Source organism: Danio rerio, chromosome 4 (genome assembly GCF_049306965.1).
Source record: "Danio rerio strain Tuebingen ecotype United States chromosome 4, GRCz12tu, whole genome shotgun sequence".
Taxonomy (NCBI): domain Eukaryota; kingdom Metazoa; phylum Chordata; class Actinopteri; order Cypriniformes; family Danionidae; genus Danio; species Danio rerio.
Window position 1 is genome coordinate 61852700 of NC_133179.1, and position 22831 is coordinate 61875530.

At 34.2% G+C, this 22831-nt stretch overlaps 2 long non-coding RNA genes and 4 other non-coding genes across 8 annotated transcripts in view; 3 read left to right on the plus strand and 3 right to left on the minus strand.

The window, feature by feature from the left end:
- The window catches only part of LOC141381913 (uncharacterized), a 560761-nt gene that overhangs the window by 504976 nt on the left and 32954 nt on the right, over positions 1 to 22831 (minus strand). The window lies entirely within an intron of this gene.
- On the plus strand, positions 289 to 22468 carry LOC100003716 (uncharacterized). Of its 3 annotated transcripts, XR_012402660.1 has the most exons (14): positions 289 to 343; positions 476 to 579; positions 17318 to 17374; positions 18647 to 18688; positions 18784 to 19164; positions 19237 to 19284; positions 19413 to 19493; positions 20112 to 20172; positions 20274 to 20324; positions 20400 to 20444; positions 20653 to 20717; positions 21815 to 22003; positions 22095 to 22183; positions 22269 to 22468. It is a non-coding gene; the product is annotated as an uncharacterized protein (transcript). The 3 variants fall into 3 exon arrangements; XR_012402661.1 differs by having other exon boundaries at positions 309 to 579; XR_011009054.2 differs by lacking the exons at positions 21815 to 22003; positions 22095 to 22183; positions 22269 to 22468 and having other exon boundaries at positions 18784 to 18979; positions 19045 to 19164; positions 20653 to 21393.
- LOC137489665 (uncharacterized) lies at positions 810 to 1916 on the minus strand. The gene is made up of 3 exons (XR_011009056.2): positions 1785 to 1916; positions 1603 to 1627; positions 810 to 1127 (listed from the first exon to the last, which is right to left on the minus strand). It is a non-coding gene; the product is annotated as an uncharacterized lncRNA (long non-coding RNA).
- On the plus strand, positions 6737 to 6810 carry trnat-ugu (transfer RNA threonine (anticodon UGU)). The gene has a single exon. It is a non-coding gene; the product is annotated as a tRNA-Thr (tRNA).
- On the plus strand, positions 6997 to 7070 carry trnat-agu (transfer RNA threonine (anticodon AGU)). The gene has a single exon. It is a non-coding gene; the product is annotated as a tRNA-Thr (tRNA).
- trnar-ccg (transfer RNA arginine (anticodon CCG)) lies at positions 12474 to 12546 on the minus strand. The gene has a single exon. It is a non-coding gene; the product is annotated as a tRNA-Arg (tRNA).

The window sequence follows — 22831 nt, forward strand, 5'->3', positions numbered from 1 at the left end:
AATGCCTTAATAATGTCAACTGATTTATATATAGTAAATTGTAACCCAGGTTACTAGTGGGTAGTACACAGCAATAGAGCAAATAGAAATACCCTTATAAATATGAAAAAAAAAACATTGGCAGAATACTCGATTAAATAATATATATTAAAATTATTTATTTATATAAATAAATCATAATAGAGTATTAAACAGCATTCAAGGGAATAGTGCTTTAGAATAACATCATCGTGCCTTACACTATAGCAGATCAGATTTACAAACAATAACAAATCTCTCTTGTCTGTTAGCTTGTGTTTACCGTTGCTATGGTGATTCAGTGTTCGCAAGGGAATGCAGAGATGTAAGTTTTTAAATTAATAACAGTAGAAAACTATTAGATATATATCTTTTAATGTTTTAAATGTGTATTAACTGTGAAAACTGACCATTAATAAGATGCTGAAATGATTTCTATCATATATCTTTAATGAAGGATTGAGAGAAAAAAACAAGATTTGTATCTGTGAGTGAAATCTGCACACGAGTGCCACCTGGAGTTTTCCTGGTTTTTCGCTTTGATGTTGAATGATTTCCTTGGTGAGTTCGTGTTTTTTTATTATTATTGTTTTCATTATAACATGATTTAAACTAGTGTCAAAAATGTGTTTTATTAATTAACAATTTGTTTGGTCTAGTGAAAACACAGTATTATACACAGTATTATACAAGTGATTGTGTAAAGTTTAAGTGAGAGAGTTTAAGTAAAATGCTGTCATTTGTAAAAAGAAAATGCCAAATAGGTGAAAGAAATAGGAAAAACACAGAAATTCAGCAGAGAGAAGCATATACATGGTCATTTATTGTTGCTGTTTATTTACAATTATGTTAAGCTGAGATAATGCATACACTGTAAAATGCTAATGTTTTTTTTTCCCCTTTGTTTGTTTGCTTGTGCATCTTCTTCTGGTTTTTCATCGGTGAGATGTTCTATTGAAGTCAGTTGCTAAATGTGATTTGCTCTGGATTCAAATTAATTGAAGTGTGAACTCTTTTCTGGATTTGGATTGTCTCAACTTCCATCGGTGCGTGTCTAATTGTGGAGTTGGACTGGCGAGCCTCCCATTAAGTGGTTTCTTTGGATACACCTGTTGGAAAGATACAAAGTGAAACCTATTCAGCGTCATGGTAGGAGTGTAAATTTACAACACACTCACAAGTGCAACATCCTGGATCTCTGGAACTGAATTTGCAACCTAGTTGTTTTGCAAAAGAATCTTTTTGAGTGTTCATCACCTGTACTGGACTTTTGGGACATTTTGAAATGTTTTAAGTGAATGTTTTATTTTCATTTTTTTTGTACATTGTTTCATTGGAGTGTTCATTTGTTGCAATTTTTGAAGCTTTATAGAGAGAAGTTAATTGGTTTAAGAAGGGAAATCTTGATTATATATTGAATAATAAAACAATTTTAGTGTTGTATTATTAACTTACACTTATAAACCTTTAATATAGTATTGTTATTAGTATAGTAGTATTATATTATTGTTTATAATAGTAACCAAAATATAATATTAGACCTTAACAATAGAAAAACAGAAAAATAACATAATATTAACTTACCTTATTAGTGATACAGCCAAAAACCCTGTGAAGAAAGAGAAGTGTTATTAGAGAGTGTAAATAAGATTGAGGTCATTAGATGAGTGTGAAACAAGCCTAGAATTTGTTTTATTTATATTTATTATTTATTTTATTTTATATTTCTGTGAAAGTTTTACAATACAATCTTTTATTATTCTTACCTCTGTGTCCGAGTCCTTCACTGTTGTTGTATCTCCTCTCTCTTTGGAGAAATTTAGACTTCTGAGCATCTGGTCAATTGATGAACAGCTTATAATACATTTGTGTATCGAGGGTTACACGATCAAATGAACCTAAACGATTAAAAACGGCAACAAACATTATTTTGGCCCGAACTACAAAACCAAATGTAAAACAATTTTAGTATCAGTTTAGCTTAATTTGCACGCTAGTGTTTCAGGAGGGGAAATAGAATATTTAAGGGAGTTGTAGTCCATAGCGAAGTGTATTGTGGGTAGTGTAGTTCGACACGCAAGCTGGATGATGTGAGCTCGCTGTGTGCAGTGCTGCTCAAGCAGAGCTTCGGCTTTGTTTTATGTTCACTCAAGTTATTCCCACCGGGAGCTGTTTGCACTGTGAACCTGACAACATAAAAATAAGTAAAAGAAGTGCATACATTAATTACTTTTCTCCGTCTCATCAACTGCACAAGCATGAATTAACGAGCTGTTATTCTGCCGCTGGACATCACTAAAGCAGAGAAAGTAACACTAGTTTGATCATGTTGTTACACCTGGCTCAAGGATGTAACATAATAAGGGAGACGACAAGGAGAAGTATAATCAAAAAGAATATTTATTTAACTCAATTTAAATTATATAATCAAAATATCAGTATCAGTATGTTTAATCAGTGTGAAATGCAAATGAATGGATGAGGTAAATGTAGTCAGTGATAGTGTATGGATGCGAAAGAAAGCATAATGCCCAAATAGGAGCGTGGCTCTGGCGAACTGCCAAGTGTATAGACAGCGACAAACTAAACAAACTCTCTGCCGGGGTTTAAATAAGGGCGCTGACCAGCATCAGGTGCGCTGAAGGCACGCCCCCAATCTAGAATCAAAAATCAAACACAAACAAAACAACGCAGTCCTAACAATGTATAAATATCATTATAACTATATTGTATAAATATTGTTATAACTAGGCCTACAACAACCTGACAATCAAAAAACAAACGACATGATATCACAGGCGATTGTCTTCTGACTGTAGACACTTCTCATAGAGCTTGAGAAGCATACAGTACTATTTGATCTATAAAATTTGAAAAATAAACATTTGCAGGTTAAAGAAGCAGCATTGGATGAAGTTGTCGCGAGTCTTGGTGCAAATGAAAAGTTTAAAAAGTGTATTTGTATATAGAGTAAGGGTGGAGCCGAACCCGAATACGGTATTCGGAAAGGCACGAATAGCGTGTTTTTACGAATACTTGATTCGAACAAATACTTGAAAAATTATTTGTATTCGGGAGCAAGAAAAACACTATATCAAAAAGCAGCGTTTCCTCATGAGACCACAGTGCATGCCCGCGTGAGAGAGAGAGAGAGAGAGAGAGAGAGAGAGAGAGAGAGAGGCAAAACGCGCCAAAGCCCGAAACTGAAAGCGAGACGTGACTTTTAAGGGGTTGTTTCATATGGATTTATTAATCATTCTTACTGTTCGGTGATCGCAAACTGCCGTAGTTTATTAAAGACGCAAACCTCTCACAGCACGTCAGCTGCGCGCCTTCAGCAGACCTCCTCATTCCTGCAGCACGAGAGCTTTATGATTGTTTATGCGCGCCAAAAGTGGCGGATCTGTCCGGTAAAATATCTGACTGCGTGTCACCGCATCCCTAAGGACTGTTTGGCGAAATATTTGACTGCATGTCACTGCATATCAAACGACTGAAAGGATATAACTAGAGAACTCTCCACTGTGCTACTGGGTGAGAGCGTATGGCAAGCCGTTTTAGCATTTAAACCTTGTTCAGACTATCCATAAATATATTTAGAGATATCTCTAATTATATTTTGACTTGTCATAATTATAATTCGACTAGTCAGATTGGAAATATCTGCAAATATATTATGATAGACTAGTCATATTCCTCCATTGACTTCCATTGAAAAATATTTGTAGATATCTCTAAATAAGTTGACTAGTCACAATTGTAATTAGATATATCTCCAAATGAATTTTGACTAGTAAAAAATCCAATTCAAGATATCTACAACTGTAATTAGACTTTTAGTAAATTAATTAGAGATATCTTCAAATATATTTGTAAATATCTCTAAATATGATGAATTAAAGATATCTCTAAATGTATTATGACTAGTAAAAATTACAATTGTTACTAGTCAAAATTCATCTGATTTCGTACTAGTACAATTGTAATTGCAGATATGTCTAATTGTCATTCTGAGTAGTGGAATTATAATTATGACTAGTCAAAATATAATTAGAGATATCTCTAATATATTTATGGAGTCAGAACAAAGATTTAAATGCTAAAAAGGCTTGCCATAGAGAGCGCTTCTCACTGAACAGAGCACCGCGCAACCTTCTATGTAATGTATTATCACATGCACTAAAAGCATCAACACAGCCACATTCTGCCCCAGCAAGTCAGTTTCAAACATAAAACAAACAAACAAACAAACTTTGTGTCTGTTTTGTGGCAGGCAGATGACAATAGCAGGGCTGTATCTTTTAGTATTATATAGAATACTTTTGTTCTGCCAGATCTCCCAGGCAGGGTTTTATTTAGATTGATTTAGTTAATATTAGTTTTTGGAATTCTGTCCATTGGAAAGAAGTTCTTTCTGAAGAAGAACAGTTTTTTGAAGTATTATTTGTTTTTATTCTGTCTATTCAGTGTCCTTCAACAAGAACGGTGGTGGTGGGGTTCATAATATTCACAATGGTATTTTATTAGTTGTTGGTTTAACCATGGATGAGATAATGGCTTCTATGTTATTTTCTTTTCAATGACATTTCTTGTCACATGTTCAAAAACAACAACCAATATTGCATATCTATAATTTATATAATGGGTATAATTAAACAATACTTTCACTATAACGTAAATTAGAAGTGTAATAGAAAAAATATATATTTTTGCGCCATTTTGAATTTTACTCGAATACAAATACAAATACTTTTCCCCCCTCAACAAATACAAATACAAATACCGGCTGCTCCGCACATCCCTAATATAGAGACACATACGTAACTAGATAGAATAGACAGAGATAGGTTGATCTCTGCAGCAGCTGCCAAAGAGCTGCACGCAGACACCTGGTGTGAAAGGCAAACGCTTGCGTGTTGCTTCTGCTCTCTTCACGCGCTGCGCACACTCTGCTCATGCGCAACTGACGCTTGCAGTGTGAAACAGGCATAAGTTGGCCAGAGCACCTGTCTTGGCAACAGCAGGTGCTAGATTCAAATCCAAACTGCACCTTTTCCTCAGATTAGGGGAGAGTGGCTTTCTGATCTGAAACTCTTTCAATGGCCAATAGCATATGTTTGTCCCAATTTCCATTTTCCAAGCTGACTCTGGGTTTTGATGTAATGAAACTGTAGGTTCCAAAAAACACTTAACACATGATAAAGGATAGATTAAATAAAATAAATTATTTAAATTAAATAAATAAAATCTGCAGTTGGCTGTTCTTTCACATTTTTTGCTTTGATCTTGAACAGAGGCCAGGTTACTGGTCAGGTTTGAGACATGATCATCCAGACTCTAAAAGATCACGTCCATCTTGTCAGCATTTTCTGCATCCTGACATGCTGGTTTTTGTTCTGTATTGTTTTTTTTTCTTTTTCGATTTTTGTTATTGGGCAAATGTCTCTTAAGATTGATTATTGTGGTGCTGTAGCTTAGCTGGTCAAAGCGCCTGCCTTGTAAACAGGAGATCCTGGGCTCAAATCCCAGCAATGCCTTAGTCCAGGTGGTGCGTGGGCTTGTTTTGTAGAGCTTACTTAAACAATCTCTTTGCTTGCCATTTTTAGACTTGCTGTCTTTTTTTAGTCTCTGTGTGCAAAAGCGTCTTTTTTTTTTTTAGTCAGTGTTGGACCTGTGGCTTAATTGGTCAAAGCGCCTGTCTAGTAAACAGGAGATTCTTGGTTCAAACCCCTAAAGTTCCTATTGTACAGCTTCCAGGACTGCTTTTTCTTAAGAGTTACGAGTGTTTACGCAGCGGCATGTTTAGCAGTCGGTTCCTAACAAAACTCGAATCCATAAATACGCTGCTCGTTCAAGAGGGCTTTGGACAATGGCTTTATATAGCATAGTGTGGTAATGCGTAACCAATTGGACTTTAATATTTCAAGTCTAGACATTCAAGCATGCAGCGCTACCGTTGTTAGGTTTTTTTTTTTTCTCTTTTTCCGATTAAACAATTAGCCTATGTCAACATCATTTGGCACTGTGCTTTAGTTGGTCAAAGCGACTGTCTAGTAAACAGGAGTTCCTGGGTTTGAATCCCAGCAGTACCTTGTCTGCAGTTGGCTGTTCTTTCATGGGCCAGAGAATACCAAAAAGTGCTTTCTGTGCAACAGTGCTAGAGGCAGCAGAGCACTCAGGTTCTTTGGTGCAATGAATAGCGCATTGGACTTCTAGGCTGTGAGCTGAGCCTTTCAAAGGTTGTTGGGTAGAGTCCCACCAGATTCGCAGACTTTGCCCTTTTTCTTCACTGACTTAGAAGTGGTGCGTTTCCAACATTTTAGACATCTGTCCATCCCGTTTTGCTTCTTTCTTTCATTGCGCAGTGCAGGCTCAGATACTAGGGGTACTCTACAATGAAGCCGATGACTTAATTGAGCTGTTTTAAATAAGGGAGATTAGAAAACGGTGCAGGGCCGAGTGGACTTGAGGAATGACTCGAAGGCAACCTGTGGTTTTGGGCAAAAGTGACTACCACCTATTGTTGAGATCACGCCTTTTGGATTTGTCGTACAAGAGCCTCATTATGCATGTGCAAAGTAACTGAGTAGAAAGCATAGTAAATTTTGCTTTTCTGCATCCTGACATGCTGGTTTTTGTAATGTTTTTTTTTTATTATTCATTTTAATTTTTATGTAATTTTTGTTATCGGGCAAATGTCTCTTACTTTCATTTTTGTGGCGCTGTGGCTTAGCTGGTCAAAGCGCCTGTCTTGTGAACAGGAGATCCTGGCCTCAAATCCCAGCAGCGCCTTAGTCCAGGTGGTGCGTGTGCTTCTTTTATAGAGCTTACAGGAATGCATAATAAAATTGTATAGCTTTGAGGCGTAATAAATATTGCGACAAATAGAGTTAAACAACCTCTTTGCTTGCCAATTTTAGACTTGCTGTCTTTTTTTAGTCTCTGTATGCAAAAACGTCTTGTCTTTTCTACAACGTTGGTGCTGTGGCTTAGTTGGTCAAAGCGCCTGTCTAGTAAACAGGAGATCCTGGGTTCAAATCCCAGCAGTGCCTAATGTACAGTTGTCAAGGTTGCTATTTGTTAAGAGTAACGAGTGTTTACGCAGCAGGATTTTTAGCAGTCTGTTTCTTAACAAAATTCAAATCCTTAAGAACGCTGCTCGTTCAAGAGGGCTTTGGACGATGGCTTTATATAGCATAGTGTGGTAATGCCTAACCAACTGGACTTTAATATTTCAAGTCCAGACATTCACACATGCAGCGCTACCATAGTTAGTTTTTTTTTTCTTTTTTCGATTAAAAAATTAGCCCCTGTCAAGGTTTGAATCCCAGCAGTGCCTTGTCCGCAGTGAGCTGTGCTTTTATGGGCCAGAGAGTACCAAAAAGTGCTTTCTGTGCAATAGTGCTTGAGGCAGGAGAGCACTCAGGCTCTGTGGTGCAATGGATAGCGCATTGGACTTCGAGGCTGTGAGGTGAGGCCAGGGATTTAATCGCGGTAGGCCAATTGCCCAGGAGGTTAAGCAGTGAGGCCGAAATCATGTTGTGTTTCCACTCTCGGGCTAGTAGCTCGCAGCACGTCACGCAAACCCCGCCCCCATAAGGTCCCCCAAATCGAACGTCACACAACCCGCCCACTTCAGAGGGAATCAGGCAGATAAAGCACACCATCACATCCTCACGAAACCATTCAAATAAAATCAACTGAAACAAACAAATGACACGTTACTGTACAGCATTACATTTTATGTCTATACGCACATGCCTGTGTGTTCTCATTCATCATATTCATTTACTCACCGACCGACTGAATTTGGAACTAATTTTCATGTGAAGCAACATGCCCCTTCAGCTACTCCAGAACGCAGCAGCATGAGTGGTCTTTAATGAATTGAAAAAAACACATGTCACTCCGCTACTCACCCGTTTGCACTGGCTGCCAGTTGCTGCTCGCATCAAATTCAAAGCTCTGATGTTTGCCTACAAAGCAACCTCTGGCTTTGCTCCCTCTTATCTGCTCTCACTTCTGCAGATTTATATGCCCTCAAGAAACTTGCGTTCTGTGAATAAACGTCGCCTCGTGGTTCCATCCCAAAGAGGGAAGTAATCACTTTCCCGAACTCTCGCATTCAATCTGCCCAGTTGGTGGAATGAACTCCCTTACTGCAACAGAACGGCAGTCACTTGCTGTCTTCAAGAAACGACTTAAAACTCAACTATTTAGTCTCCTCTTCACTTCCTAATTTGCAATTGCCTCTAGCTATACCACTAACTGTACTCAAAAAAAAAATTTTTTTTTAATTCTTACATTACTAATGCTTTCCTTCTTAGACTTTACAGACCTGAAACTTGCCTACAGCACTTATTTATTGTTGCTCTTATAGTTGTGAAAATTGCTTCCTTGTCCTCATTTGTTAGTCGCTTTGGATAAAAGCGTCTGCTAAATGAATAAATGTAAATGTAAAGCAGCAAGCTGTGTACACGCCCTTAAAATGACACATTATAACACATTATAATAAAAAAATCTAGATTGTGTTTTGAACTGAACCTAAACTGGCACACTCAGAAGAACCATAATAATAATGTTAAATCATAAAAAAGGGGTAAACTATGCGCCCTTTAAGCAATGTGTTAACTTTATTCATGATTCAATAATCATCAAGATTGATAAAAAAGTTCAACACACACAGCTGTGAACGTGTGCACACACACACACACATCAGTGAACATGTACACACACACACACACACACACACACAGTTGGTACAGTAGGCCTACATACTGTATCTACCTTGGAAGAAGGGATATGGTTCTTAAAGTGTTGTTTTACGTATGGAGCCTGATTGAATTTTATTATAGTGTCTTCGTAAAAACATCTGTCCATAATTCCTGAAAATAGAAAATATATATATTAGGGATGTAACGGTATCAGAATTTCACGGTACGGTAATACCTTGGTATGAATGTCACGGTACGGTATTTATTGAATCATTTACAGGAAAAAAAAAACTTTTGAAAATACTCCAAAAAAGTGCCAAAAGTGTCAATGACATACAAATTAGCCATCTATCTGTAAGCTTTGAAACAGGAACTTCAATTTTAATAACAAAAAATTATTAAACCATGTAAAAAAATAAAGTTTCGATTTAGTATTGTTGAAAACTCATCACATTTAACATTTAATCACTCACTTAGATAGAGATGGGTTTAAAGAAAAATTATCATATAATTATAATCTGGTAAAAGCTGGTATCTCTGGGTATTTACAATGTCCCCTGCAACAGAAAAAAACCCTCTCATTTGGGACTGAGGTTTCTGGGACAAGAGAGATATGACTTGGCCCATGTTGACAGCAGTGGGGTAACGTTGTGCGTTGTCTTTCCCCCACTTGAGAAGACAAACCATGAGTGAGATAGAGGTCTCTTTGCGGTACAAGTCAATGTCTGCATCAATCTGAACAGTGTGCTGTGTTTCTGCAGTCCCCATGACTGTTATTAGTCGTATTACCCAACTTGCAGGCACGTGCACACATAGGGCTCAACCTGTGCAGTGCACATGCCCTTTTTAGTCTTGGATAGAAAATGCCCTTCCAAAACGATCAAAAGTGCCCCCGCGACGCGACACAACCTCCGTCCAGTCCAGCCCTTCAGTAGGCGCGCGACAACACCTCTCGAGTATGCGCGCTCAACCCCCCCTCGGCGCTTTACAATACGCGCGCCACAACACAGAACAGCACCGCTATTCAGCACGCGCGCGGCGACAACACCCGCTTTAGGTTCGATCATTTCCATCTTTTTTTCATCTCCGCTACTAGCAGCACACTCCATTTCCGCATTACTGGATCTGTAGCGACAACAGACCGCAAAGGATTATGGCCACGCCGGGGCTGATGGGAAATGAAGTTTCAGCTACCTCCCGTTCGCTTCATTCGCCTGAGCAAATTTTCTCTGAAGACCTATAGTTTTACCGAGTCATGCGACTTCGGTAATATCGAAAAAATTTAATATTGCGGTATGACGGTATTTACAATACCGTTACATCCCTAATATATATATATATATATATATAAATAAAGAAACTGCAAAGAAATGATTCAATCATATTAAAGAGATTTGAACTAACCTTCTAGCACAACTAGCGGTCCAGGTCCCTGATGGAATATGGCTCCCCAGACTTGAATTTTTACTGGATGCTTTGCTTTCGGTTTCACAACATGGCAGTTTATTAATAGGGTATGTCCTATTAATAAATTTGTAGGACATGTAAGCTCGTATAAAGCAAATAGCCTAAATAAAGAGATGCATGGATTAATGTAAATAAATAAATCTTTTCATTATGGCATTGTTCAAAATGGCTTACCTGGCTTTTCCATAGGTCCACCTGAGTTGTTTTACTGGTTTTCTAATATTGCAGACTGATGCTTTTAACTGTTTTCTAAACAGAAGCTCACTCTGAATCTTTTTAGCAGATCGCTCATTGTCCTTGTGCAGTTTTTCGTCAATCGTTTTAAGTGCAGCACTATACAACAAACACATACAATAATTTTATTAATTAGTTTTATTAACATTTTGACATAAGTGTTGCTGAAATACTTGATTTGACAAGATGATAATACACAATACCTGTTCATTTTCCTTGCCTTGCAGTTGTTTTTCTAGGAAGGCCTACAGGGCTTTGATGTCTATAGTATCGTCTTATAGTGGTGTTAGAGACGTGCACACCCGACTGCAACAGGAAAGCCCTGATGTCAGCAAGAGAGTGCTTTGATGTGTTGATGCATCAGTTTTTTTTTTTTCATTGCAATAATTGGTTGAAATGATCTGTAATTAAATCTATAGTGGACCTTCAAAGACAACCCAGATGGGACTTGAACCCACAATACCCAACTCCAGAGGCTGATGCCTTATCCATTAGGTCACTGGGCCATGTTACCAAGCTTTTGTCATGGAGCTCTTGTATGCCTTCAACAAGATGCCAACGCATGGAAAACTGCACTTTAGGATCTCAATGCCAGTTTGCATTTCGTCAAATAAGATGTGTGCAACTAATGGACAAACATTTTCTTTGTGCAAGCATTCACATTCGTGTCTTATTGGTCCTGGGGTATGGTGTGACTGATCTTGGGTTTCAAATTCCAGACAAGGCCACTCTCATTAACATGAAATCACAACCTTTCTGCAGCTATTTTCTTGTTTGCATTTCATTATCATCCACCTAACATTAGACCATTAGTTGAAAGCCACAGGGTACTTGAAGTCAAGATCTCCATTACCAGAGCTTTTCAGAACCTTTGATGTTTGTAAAGTGATTGGATAATTTAAGCAAGATTGGATAAATCTTAATTGAAGTGTGCAGCAAGTCTGAGAATTTGAAGCTAAATATTGACCTCAGATCATCTAGCCTAAGGTTTGAGAGGACAAGTCAGGATTTTTTCCACACAATTTATATTTAACCCAACAAACACAACCCAAATGGAACTTGAACCCACAATTCCCAGCTTTGAACGCTGATGCATTATCCATTAGGCCACTGGGCCAATACTAGCATGTGCCATATCTGTTGTACGGTTTAGGAAGTTCTTTTAACTCAGAAAACAGCACTTTAGGATCCCTACACCATATTGCATTCAGACGATCTGGTGCGTACACCTAATGACAAAACAGCTTCTCTGAAGAGTTTTCCATTGTCATGTCTTTTTGACCTAAGGGTATGAACCTAGCTTTTTGAAAGTCACAATGGATTGTGCAGCACAGCCAACTTAAAAGGAACTGCGTGAAAGACAACCCAGGTGGGACTCAAAACCACAATCTCCAGCTTCGAAGGCTGGTGCCTTATCCATTAGGCCACTATGCTGTTTCTGTACTGCATGTGAACCGTAACATGCATCCAGGGAGTTGCTGACACACATAACAAAAATTACATGAACAAAAAGTAGATTGGACCGGTTTTACAGAAATTTTTTTTGACACTGCAGGGCGTTTCTACTGGGCTCATTGGTCTAGGGGTATGATTCTCGCTTTGGGTGTGAGAGGTCTTGGGTTCAAATCCTGAACGAGCCCTACATCTGTCACAGAAAAGCAGTGATGCTTTGGTGTTTCTGTGTTAGTTGTAGCAACTTTAGTTAATGAAGATTTATTGGATTTCTGATCTAAATTAGTCTAACCTGTACAATAATACAGACAAAAAAGGAGCGGGAATGATTCGGTAGTTAACAACGTACCAGCTTAATATGTAAGCATCATCTTTGTGTTTGTACACAGTCTCTTCTCTGTAGGCACCATGCAGGCTTCAAAATGGCCATTTGCGTTAGGTATCTCGTTACCCTTTTAGTCATAACAGGTAGTATGGATGCCAATGAAGGAAGTTAATGACACGCAAACACATCTCAAGAAGGTTTTCACAGCTACCGTGTTTCATCCACCAAACACTGATCTCAAGTTAAAGGGAGATTTTCAAGAACGACCCAGGTGGGACTTGAACCCACAATCCCCAGCTCCGGAGGCTGATGCCTTATCCATTAGGCCACTGGGCCATATCACCAATCTTCTATCAAGTGGAAAACTGCACTTTAGGATCTCGATGACAGTTTGCATTCTATTAAATAAGAACTAATGGCCAAACATTTTCTTTCTGCAATCATTCACATTCGTGTCTCATCGGTTCTGGGGTATGGTTCTAGTGTATAGTGTGACTGGTCTTGAGAGTTTCGAATTCCAGTCAAGGCCACTCTCATTAACTTGAAATCACAACCTTTCTGCAGCGATTTTCTTGTTTGCATTTCATCATCATCCACCTAACATGAGACCGTCAATTGAGAGCCACGGGGTACTTGAAGTCAAGATCTCCATTCCCAGAGCTTAGCGGAACCTTTTAGGTTTGTAACATGACAGTGAGATTCAAGCAAGATTGGATGAATCCTAATTGAAGTGTGCAGCAAGTCTGAGAATTGGAAGCTAACTATTGCCCTCGGATCATCACACTTAAGCTTTGAGTAGACAAGTCAGGATTTTTCAAAAAAATTTCATATTTTGCAATTTTTCAAAAAATTGTCATTTTTTGTGATTTTTTGCGATTTTTCAAAAAAATTTTATTTTTTTGCGATTTTTCAAAAAATTGTCATTTTTTGTGATTTTTTTTTTGTGATTTTTCAAAAAATTTCTACTTTTTGTGATTTTTCAAAAAATTAGATTTTTTGTTATTTTTCTAAAAATTTTCATTTTTTAGAATTTTTCAAAAAAATTTCATTTTTTGTGATTTTTTGTGTTCTTTAAAAAAAAATCATTTTTTGTGATATTTCAAAAAATTAGATTTTTTGTTATTTTTCTAAAAATTTTCATTTTTTAAAGATTTTTCAAAAAAAAATCATTTTTTGTGATTTTTTGCGATTTTTCAAAAAAATTTTATATTTTGCGATTTTTCAAAAAAATGTTCATTTTTTGTGATTTTTTGCGATTTTTCAAAATATTATTTTTTGTGATTTTTTGCAATTTTTCAAAAAATGTTCATTTTTTGCGATTTTTCTAAAAATTTTTATTTTTTGTGATTTTTTGCAATTTTTTAAAAATGTTACATTTTTTGTGATTTTTCAAAAATTTTCATTTTTTGTGATTTTTCAAAAAATGTTCATTTTTTGTGATTTTTCAAAATATTTGATTTTTTATTTTTCTAAAAATTTATATTTTTTACTATTTTTAAAAAAAAATTTTCATTTTTTGTGATGTTTTGCGATTTTTCAAAAAAATCTTTTTTTTGTGATTTTTAGGGATTTCTCAAAAATTTTTCATTTTTTGTAATTTTTCAAAAAAATTTCATTTTTTGTGATTTTTTGTGTTTTTTAAAAAAAAAATCACTTTTTGTGATTTTTCAAAAAATTAGATTTTTTGTTATTTTTCTAAAAATTTTAATTTTTTTTAGGATTTTTCAAAAAAAATTCATTTTTTGCAATTTTTCAAAAAAATGTCATATTTTGTGATTTTTCAAAAAAAATTCATATTTAGCGATTTTTCCAAAAATTTTCATTTTTTGCGATTTTAAAAAAAAATGCATTTTTTGCGATTTTTCAAGAAAAATTCATATTTTGTGATTTTTGCGATTTTTCAAAAAAATTTCATATTTTGCGATTTTTCAAAAAAATTTCATATTTTGCGATTTTTCAAAAAAATTTCATATTTAGCAATTTTTCCAAAAAAATGCATTTTTTGTGATTTTTCAAACAAATTTCATTTTTTGTGATTTTTCAAAAAAATGTCATATTTTGCGATTTTTCAAAAAAAATCATTTTTTGTGATTTTTTGCGATTTTTCAAAAAAAAATTCATTTTTTGCGATTTTTAAAAAAAATTTCATTTTTTGTGATTTTTCAAAAAATGTTCATTTTTTGTGATTTTTCAAAAAATTTTCTTTTTTTGTGATTTTTAGCGATTTTTCTAAAAAATTTCATATTTTGCGATTTTTCAAAAAAAAATCATTTTTTGTGATTTTTTGCGATTTTTCAAAAAATTTTCATTTTTTGTGATTTTTCAAAAAATTTTCATTTTTTGTGATTTTTTGCGATTTTTCAAAAAAAAAATTCATATTTTACGATTTTTCAAAAAAATTTCATATTTTGCGATTTTTCAAAAAAAATTTATTTTTTTGTGATTTTTCAAAAAATTTTCATTTCTTGTGATTTTTTGCGATTTTTCAGAAAAAATTCATATTTTGCGATTTTTCAAAAAAATGTAATATTTTGCGATTTTTCAAAAAAAATTCATTTTTTGTTTTTTTGCGATTTTTCATAAAATTTTCATTTTTTGTGATTTTTCAAAAAAATTGTCATTTTTTTTGTGATTTTTCAAAAAATGTTCATTTTTTGTGATGTTTTGCGATTTTTCAAAAAAAAATCATTTTTTGTGATTTTTAGGGATTTCTCAAAAATGTTTCATTTTTTGTAATTTTTCAAAAAAAATTCATTTTTTGTGATTTTTTGTGTTTTTTTAAAAAAAATCATTTTTTGTGATTTTTCAAAAAAATAGATTTTTTGTTATTTTTCTAAAAATTTTAATTTTTTTAGGATTTTTCAAAAAAATTTCATTTTTTGTGATTTTTCAAAAAAAATTCATTTTTTGTGATTTTTCAAAAAAAATTCATATTTTGCGATTTTTCAAAAAAAATTCATATTTTGTGATTTTTCAAAAAAAATTCATATTTAGCGATTTTTCAAAAAAAATGCATTTTTTGCGATTTTTCAAAAAATGTTCATTTTTGTGATTTTTCAAAAAAATTTCATTTCTTGTGATTTTTTGCGATTTTTCAAAAAATTTTCATTTTTCGTGATTTTTGCGATTTTTCAAAAAAATTTAATATTTTGCGATTTTTCAAAAAAATTTCATATTTTGCGATTTTTCAAAAAAATGTTATATTTAGCGATTTTTCAAAAAAAAATTCATTTTTTGTGATTTTTCAAAAAAATTTCATTTTTTGTGATTTTTCAAAAAAATGTCATATTAAAAATTAAATTTTTCAAAAAATTTTCATTTGTTTGTGATTTTTCAAAAAAATTTCATTTCTTGTGATTTTTTGCGATTTTTCAGAAAAATTTCATATTTTGCGATTTTTCAAAAAAAATTTATATTTTGCAATTTTTCAAAAAAATTTCATTTTTGTGTTTTTTTGCGATTTTTCATAAAATTTTCATATTTTGCGATTTTTCAAAAAAAATTCATTTTTTGTGATTTTTTGCGATTTTTCAAAAAAATTTCATTTTTTGTGATTTGTTGCGATTTTTAAAAAAAAAATTTCATATTTTTCGATTTTTCAAAAAATGTTTCATTTTTTGTGATTTTTTGCGATTTTTCAAAAAAATTTCATATTTTGCGATTTTTCAAAAAATGTTCATTTTTTGTGATTTTTTGCGATTTTTCAAAAAAAAATTTATATTTTGCGATTTTTCAAAAAATTTTCATTTTTTGTGATTTTTCGAAAAAATTTTATATTTTGCAATTTTTCAAAAAAATTTCATTTTTTGTGATTTTTCAAAAAATTTTCATTTTTTGTGATTTTTTGCGATTTTTCAAAAAAATTTCATATTTTGCAACTTTTCAAAAAAAATTCTTTTTTGTGATTTTTCAAAAATTTTTCATATTTTGCAATTTTTCAAAAAAATTTCATTTTGTGCTTTTTCAAAAAAATTTCATATTTTGCGAAACAAAATTTACAAAGCTCCCAGCATGCATTGCATCATAAATAAATTATGCAGCTTTATGTTGTTACAATCTCTTTCTTTTTATTTATTTTGTGTTGTGTTTGGGAGGTAATATTGCAGTAGTTTTTTTAATTGATTTTTATTTTTATGTTTGTCACCATCATTGAGATTCAAAGACTAATTGTTGATGTCTAAGTGTTTTTAAATGCTGCCATAGATCAAACATTCACATTGTAAATCATGCTTTTAAAGTCATTTATTGTTAAAGCTTCAGTGGTTTCATTTATGTATTTTATTCATTTCACACACATAACTAATATGACACTGAATTAGAAAACAAGCAGGAGAAGATGGCTTTGATATCATAGTTAATCTCTTCAGACTGACTCTTACATTTTCTTTTGAATTTTCATGCTACATGTAAGAATAGTGTGATTAGCACTAATAATTATAGCATCCAAATTAAAACAAACATTTTATAGCAAGAAGTTGAAGAGCCCTACTAAAGCAGACTCTGTCCTCCATCATGGTGACTTCAAATGAACAACAGAAATTTCATAAAGAGCTTTTGTTCACATGACAGAATTAAAGCCAAAGCTCAGTAATAAGTGAAGCTCCATGATGAGTTGTTTAATGTGATGAGTTGTTTTAAAGATATTGAAAATAAAAATTAAATTTTACTTTGTAATTTGTTTATTTTTTCATTCATTATTATTTTATTTAAAGTTTTATTCTCAGTTGATTTCATCTTTGGTTTTGGCTACTGCTGCCAGTATTTTGATATACATTTTACATATATTTTACACAATAAGAGTTTGCCAATTAACACTCTCTGAGTGGTAAATTTTTTAACACTTTCAAAAGTGTTATTTTAACACTTTTATAGTGGTTCCCATATAAACACTGAGGGATTGTTAATTTGAACTCTAAGGTTGTTAAATCTACAATCTAAAATTTGCAGTGTGTATAACCCTTTATTATTGTCTTTAATTGTTTATGTACCATAGCATAATCAATGAAACACAACATCAAAACACTGTGCTGATGAGATTGTCTTCTTGCTGCTTTGACACTGACTTTTGCCTATCTTGTGTTTTTTTTTTTTTTTTGTCCTTCTTTAGCAGTTGAGGACAAAGGCGGTCTGCCGAAGAAACCACTCAGCTCCTCTGAAAGACAAGGTATATCACATAATAAATGTCACTTATTAACATTTATTCATACTGTTGCAGCATGAACTACAGTTGAGGGCGCTTCTGTGAAATATTTATTTAAGGTAATGGAGCAAGGACATTTTCACAGTACTTACGATAGTATATTATCTTCTGAAGAAAGTTTTATTTGTTTTATTATTTATGTTTTTCTATTGGCTACAGAACAAACAGTGTTAAGCTAGTTAAGCCTTTACTTTCTCAATCTGAATATGGTAATACTTCAGTATAATAGTCCTTTAGTTAATCAATTTACTAACACTGTCACCAATCTTGTGCCGCATTTATTAATTACAGTTCAACATTAATGCATTATTAAAATCCAAAGTTGTGCTTGTTGACATTACTTAATGCACAGTGCATTAATGAACTAACGTTATTTAACTTAAACATTAAATCGTTAACAAAGATGAATGAATACTGTAATTAATGTATTAAACTTCTAAGTCATGTCAGTAAATGCATTAACTAATATTAACTAATGGACTATTACTCTAAAGTGTTACCTTAAAGGGTGACACTTTACAATAGAGGTTGGGCTGTCATCATGTGTCCTTGTGGCATAGTTTACAGTATAAAATGTAATCTGCGAGCAGAAAGTCCACGGGATTTTGCAGATATGCTTCTGTCTTGGAAGCATCTGCCTAATGTTGTTATTTATGACTTTGCCCGTGGACTGTCCACCCACACAAATTTGAGGCAACCCATAACTTTCACACCTTTCGAGGGAAGGTTACTCGAACCAACCACTGAAAATATTGCAAAAGCAAAATCAGGAAAATTACAGGTAACTCTGCCATGGCTCACTGCAAAAAAGCAAAGTCCAGATCCGGATGGTCATCCAATAACTGGTTCTGCAGAACACTATGTTCTGTATGACCGCTTTCACGAAGACAACACAAAAGATCCTCGTGATTCACTGAGGAAGCTTCGTCTTGTGCCTCAACTAGCTGGCAAAGTTAACAGTCAGGCTGCAGAACAGCTTTTTTCAAAGCTAAAGAAAAATAACTACTTTATGAACATGGCATTGCCATCCACACATGTTTTCCTCATGCGAAACATCATCCACCATTACAATGTCAGAAAAAACGAGAAACGTCTTCATGACATAAAAAAGGAATTCAACACAAACATTCACATGAATGACCACAGCCAGGTTGTGTTAGGTAATGTTTATCTTACTTTGTAACAAATACATCACTATATCCATAACTGTACTTATGTGTATATTTGTATTTGTAGAAAATCCATCCTCCACAGAGAAATGCATGGACATGTCACTTGGTAATTTGACTGTTCTTTCCAGTTGCTCAGTGTCAAGTTTCTGTTCACTAATTATTGTGTTATTTTCTAATTTTGATGCTTTAATGTACTCTAAGGACCACTGTCAGCACTGCCAAAAATATTGTGACTTTACAAACGACCGCTGCATCACCAGGCAAAACATCAGTCACATCTCCTCTGTCATCAGGACCAATTACAGAAAAAACAGCTTGTGAACCTACCACTCTTCTGAATTTTTTGGAACCTACTAAGCCTTGGGAGAGGGACTGGCATCCATTACAAGAGAAACTGGTGAACAATTACCATTACATTCAAACGCACACACACACACATATTTATTGTTATTATTATTACAGCTTGATTATGTGCTGGACCGAAATCGCCCTGGCAGTGAAATAATTGTGAAGGAGGGGAAAGTGTGCCTTATTCGAGAAGAATTTTGGAGCCTTGGATTGTTGAGGGACATGGACTCCCATGTAAGCAGTCTGTTTTTTTATTATAACTTTTTTTTTATTAAAAACATTGACTTATCAAAGTATTTATTGCAGATTGGAAACGCCTGCATGAAGCTTATTTGTGAAATGGCTCGACAAATTGTATGTACTATAAAACATAATATTTATATAGATTGTTTTAACTTGATCCAAATTTAAAAAAAAAAACAATTTCTAAACTGTGTGAAAATGTTCATGTCATTGTCAACAGTTTCTTTTTATTCATGTAGGGCAAGGACATATACATTGAGGACTTTTATGTTGTCCCTGTGTGGAAAGAAACTCCTAACAACATTGTTACTGGATTACCGGTGCGTGTATGTACTGTATTTACTGTGTGAGAAGTACAACCTAAATTAAACGACATAACTGTCCTGATCAATTCTGGGAAGATGCAGACTTGAAAGACCTGTTAGCCTTTCCAGCATGGACAAATGCCAGTGGACCAGACCGCTTTGTTGTCTGTGTAAGAAAATATTGAAATGTCTAGTGCATACATTAATTGGTATTGCAATGTGTGTGTTTCTAAAATAAAACACTGAAAAATCTTGGAAGAAGCAATAATGTTCAAATGAAATATTTTTACACCTTTAACATTATAGATAACGATGCCGCTTCGAAGAGAGATGGTGTTTTTAGACTCTCTGTACGCAGAGCATGAATCAGGATTTGGAGATGAGGAATACAGGGCAATTTTTAGGTCTACCAATAAACTAAGACGTTTCAGCCTTTATGTGATATATGGCTACGTTCCTATAGCCATTTCTATTTATTTCCTAACCGTGTATTATAGTTCTGTCACTTTTGGCTACGTTCCTATAGCCGTTTCTTGAACTTCTGGCTATGTTCATCTAGCCTTTTTTATGCATAGTGTTCTAGAGTTGAGGTGAGCTGTAATTGTTAGTATTACTACTATGTTTTGTTTACAGGAAAGTTGCTTACCAAGTGGATCATGGGACATGGTCTGAAAAAACTGGATATGATTTTCCAGTGAGGAATCAACTTTAAAAAAATTATTTTTTGGCTTTTACTACAATTAAATTTTTTGTACATTATTCTAAAATAAAATTGATTTGCTTTGCATATTTTAGGCTTTGCCATGTCAGACAAGAGGGAATGATTGTGGTGTTTTTGTACTCATGGTAAGATATAAATTGAGTGAATTGATTTAAAGATTTTGTAAACATTGTAAATGACTGTGGCTTCTCTCTTTTCAGTACACCATCTCAATGGTGTGTGGCATTGGGTTTCAATTCCAGGAGGTATTATTTTATTATTTATGTAACTTTATTTTGTTGGTGCTTTTCTTAATCATAGCTAAAATGTAACTATTTTAGTGTATATTATCTTGCTTTCTTCTAAGCAACATATCTTTTAAAAAAAGGGGCATGGTTATTGCAAGCACACCCAACATCATGTATTAACAAAAACATGTTGGTTAACTGTCAGACTAAACAGTCTTTCTTTCAGATGGATATACCTATCATCCGTCAGTGGTGGTGCCTTCTACTCATGGAACGATTTCAAATTGATGGGTTTGTCAGTATTTATTTATTTTTCTTGTAAATCTGTAAAATTAAAAATTTATATTGAGTCAATACAACAACTTGTAACATGAATAACAAAACATACTTAAAATCTCTCTTACCGGTGACCAGTATGTCACCGACTCGGTCCCAGTAACTCCCCTCGCTGGCCAGCAGAGGCCACCATCTCCGGACTTTTAGCATTACGTCATCCATCTACACTGATTGCGCATACACCTGATTGGAATCTGGCTAATGACCCACGTACCTCTTACAAGCCGCACTCAAACACTCGTTCAGGGCGAAGTCTTGTTTAGCCCCGGCCAGCATTTCTGAGCATTATCTCCAGCCTGATCTCCTGTGCACGACTCCAGCCTGTCTCTTACTTTGCTTCGCCTTCTGCCTGCCCACGACCCACGCTTGTTATACGGACTCTGACTCTCTCTTTGCCTGCCCACGAACCACGCCTGTTATACGGACTCTGATCCTTGCTGCCTGCCCTTGACCCAAGCCTGCATAACGGATCTTGGTTCTCGCTCACTCCCTTCCACTCATGCCTGGTAACTCACTCTGTGTCTGTTCATCATCAGTCTTGATACCCATACTACTACTGTGGATGTGTGTGTGCACTCCGGTGCATATTGTGTGTTTGAGTGAAGTTGTGATTAATAAATACTGCATAATGGATCCCTCCGTGTTAGTCTCCACGTTACACAGTAATTATGGATTTTGTCTTGTCTTGTTATTAAAAGCTATGGGCACAGATTTGCTTTCTGGACTGAGGAGGCAAGAAGTGTCTTGGATGGAAAGATTCGGCTCCTTTTTAGGGTGAAAAGAAAAACCACATCCAATCTTCCGGCACATGTCCAAGAAGTTCAAGATCGGGAAAGGAATGACAAAAGATTAGTGGACTTGATTATCACATCAAAATCAGCAGAGCAGCATTTGGTGGTATAGATGGTTCCACTTTAAATTACTCCTCTAGACTCTGAGTATGGTTGACTTAAATCTAGTCAAGTGACACTTTAACTATTATTTGCCAAATATAATTAATTAATTACTTGTGCATTTACATATGAAATATAATTTCCTTTTATGGCCCAAAGGATATACTCGGTGGAAAAAGGTCAAATTGGTTTCCACTAAAACCCCGTTCTCAAGTGCCTGTCTACATTGAGAATGAGCAGTCCCAGTCAATCATTTGTGACTACATAAGAGGAATTCTTAATAAAACCAAAACACAGCTGACCTTCAATGATGAGGTGGAGTTCATTTGTGGATGTCTCCTCCCAGAGGTAATCACAAAACATGTATGTACATGAGCATGCTTATGTTCTGCAGTGTGTGTTTTATTTTATTAATTGGTTTATCTGTATGTTTGTACAGGCCATAACTTATGGCATTTCCAAGTTACAAGGCTTGTCTTGGCAGGAGGCTGAAGATGTCTTCCTCCAGGGCCCCATTTATCACGCAAGGTATGTTTACATTTTTTTTTGTACAAAAGCTGTTAAGTTTTTTATGTTAAACACAATTTCTGACAACAGCATTTATTTTTTTTAGTGAAGTTGAGAAATTTAACAGAAGAATTGCTCGAGAAATGAAAAATCTCCCCAACAAGAATTTAAAGCATTTTATTTTATATGTAATAAATACATTATTAATCCAAGTATTGTTTTTCACAATTTTTCTCTGCATTTTTTACAGCTTGATGACTTGTAGGACCTCATGAAAATTTATAAAAAAATAAAGTTTGGTGTGAGAAAATTACTCCGAGTACTATCATTTATTCTGTGAATAATAAGATAATGTTCATTCCCTCAACTCAATACTAAAGAGTTTGATAAATCCTTAATGATCTAAAAACAAAAAACAACAACAAAAACAATAAATGACTGAAAATATTTAAGTAACTGAACAATATCTATTTACAAATACAGTTAATTAAAATACAACAGACTTAATGCATTAAATCATAATCTAGTATGTTTAATATTTTATATAATAATGTATTCAATCATAGTGCAATAATTTAGAGTAGAAAAATAGTGTAATTTATAAATCAATGAATTCAGGTTAGGCAATTTTTCCAACAGCAGGTGGCACTGTCTGAGAAAACGATAGGT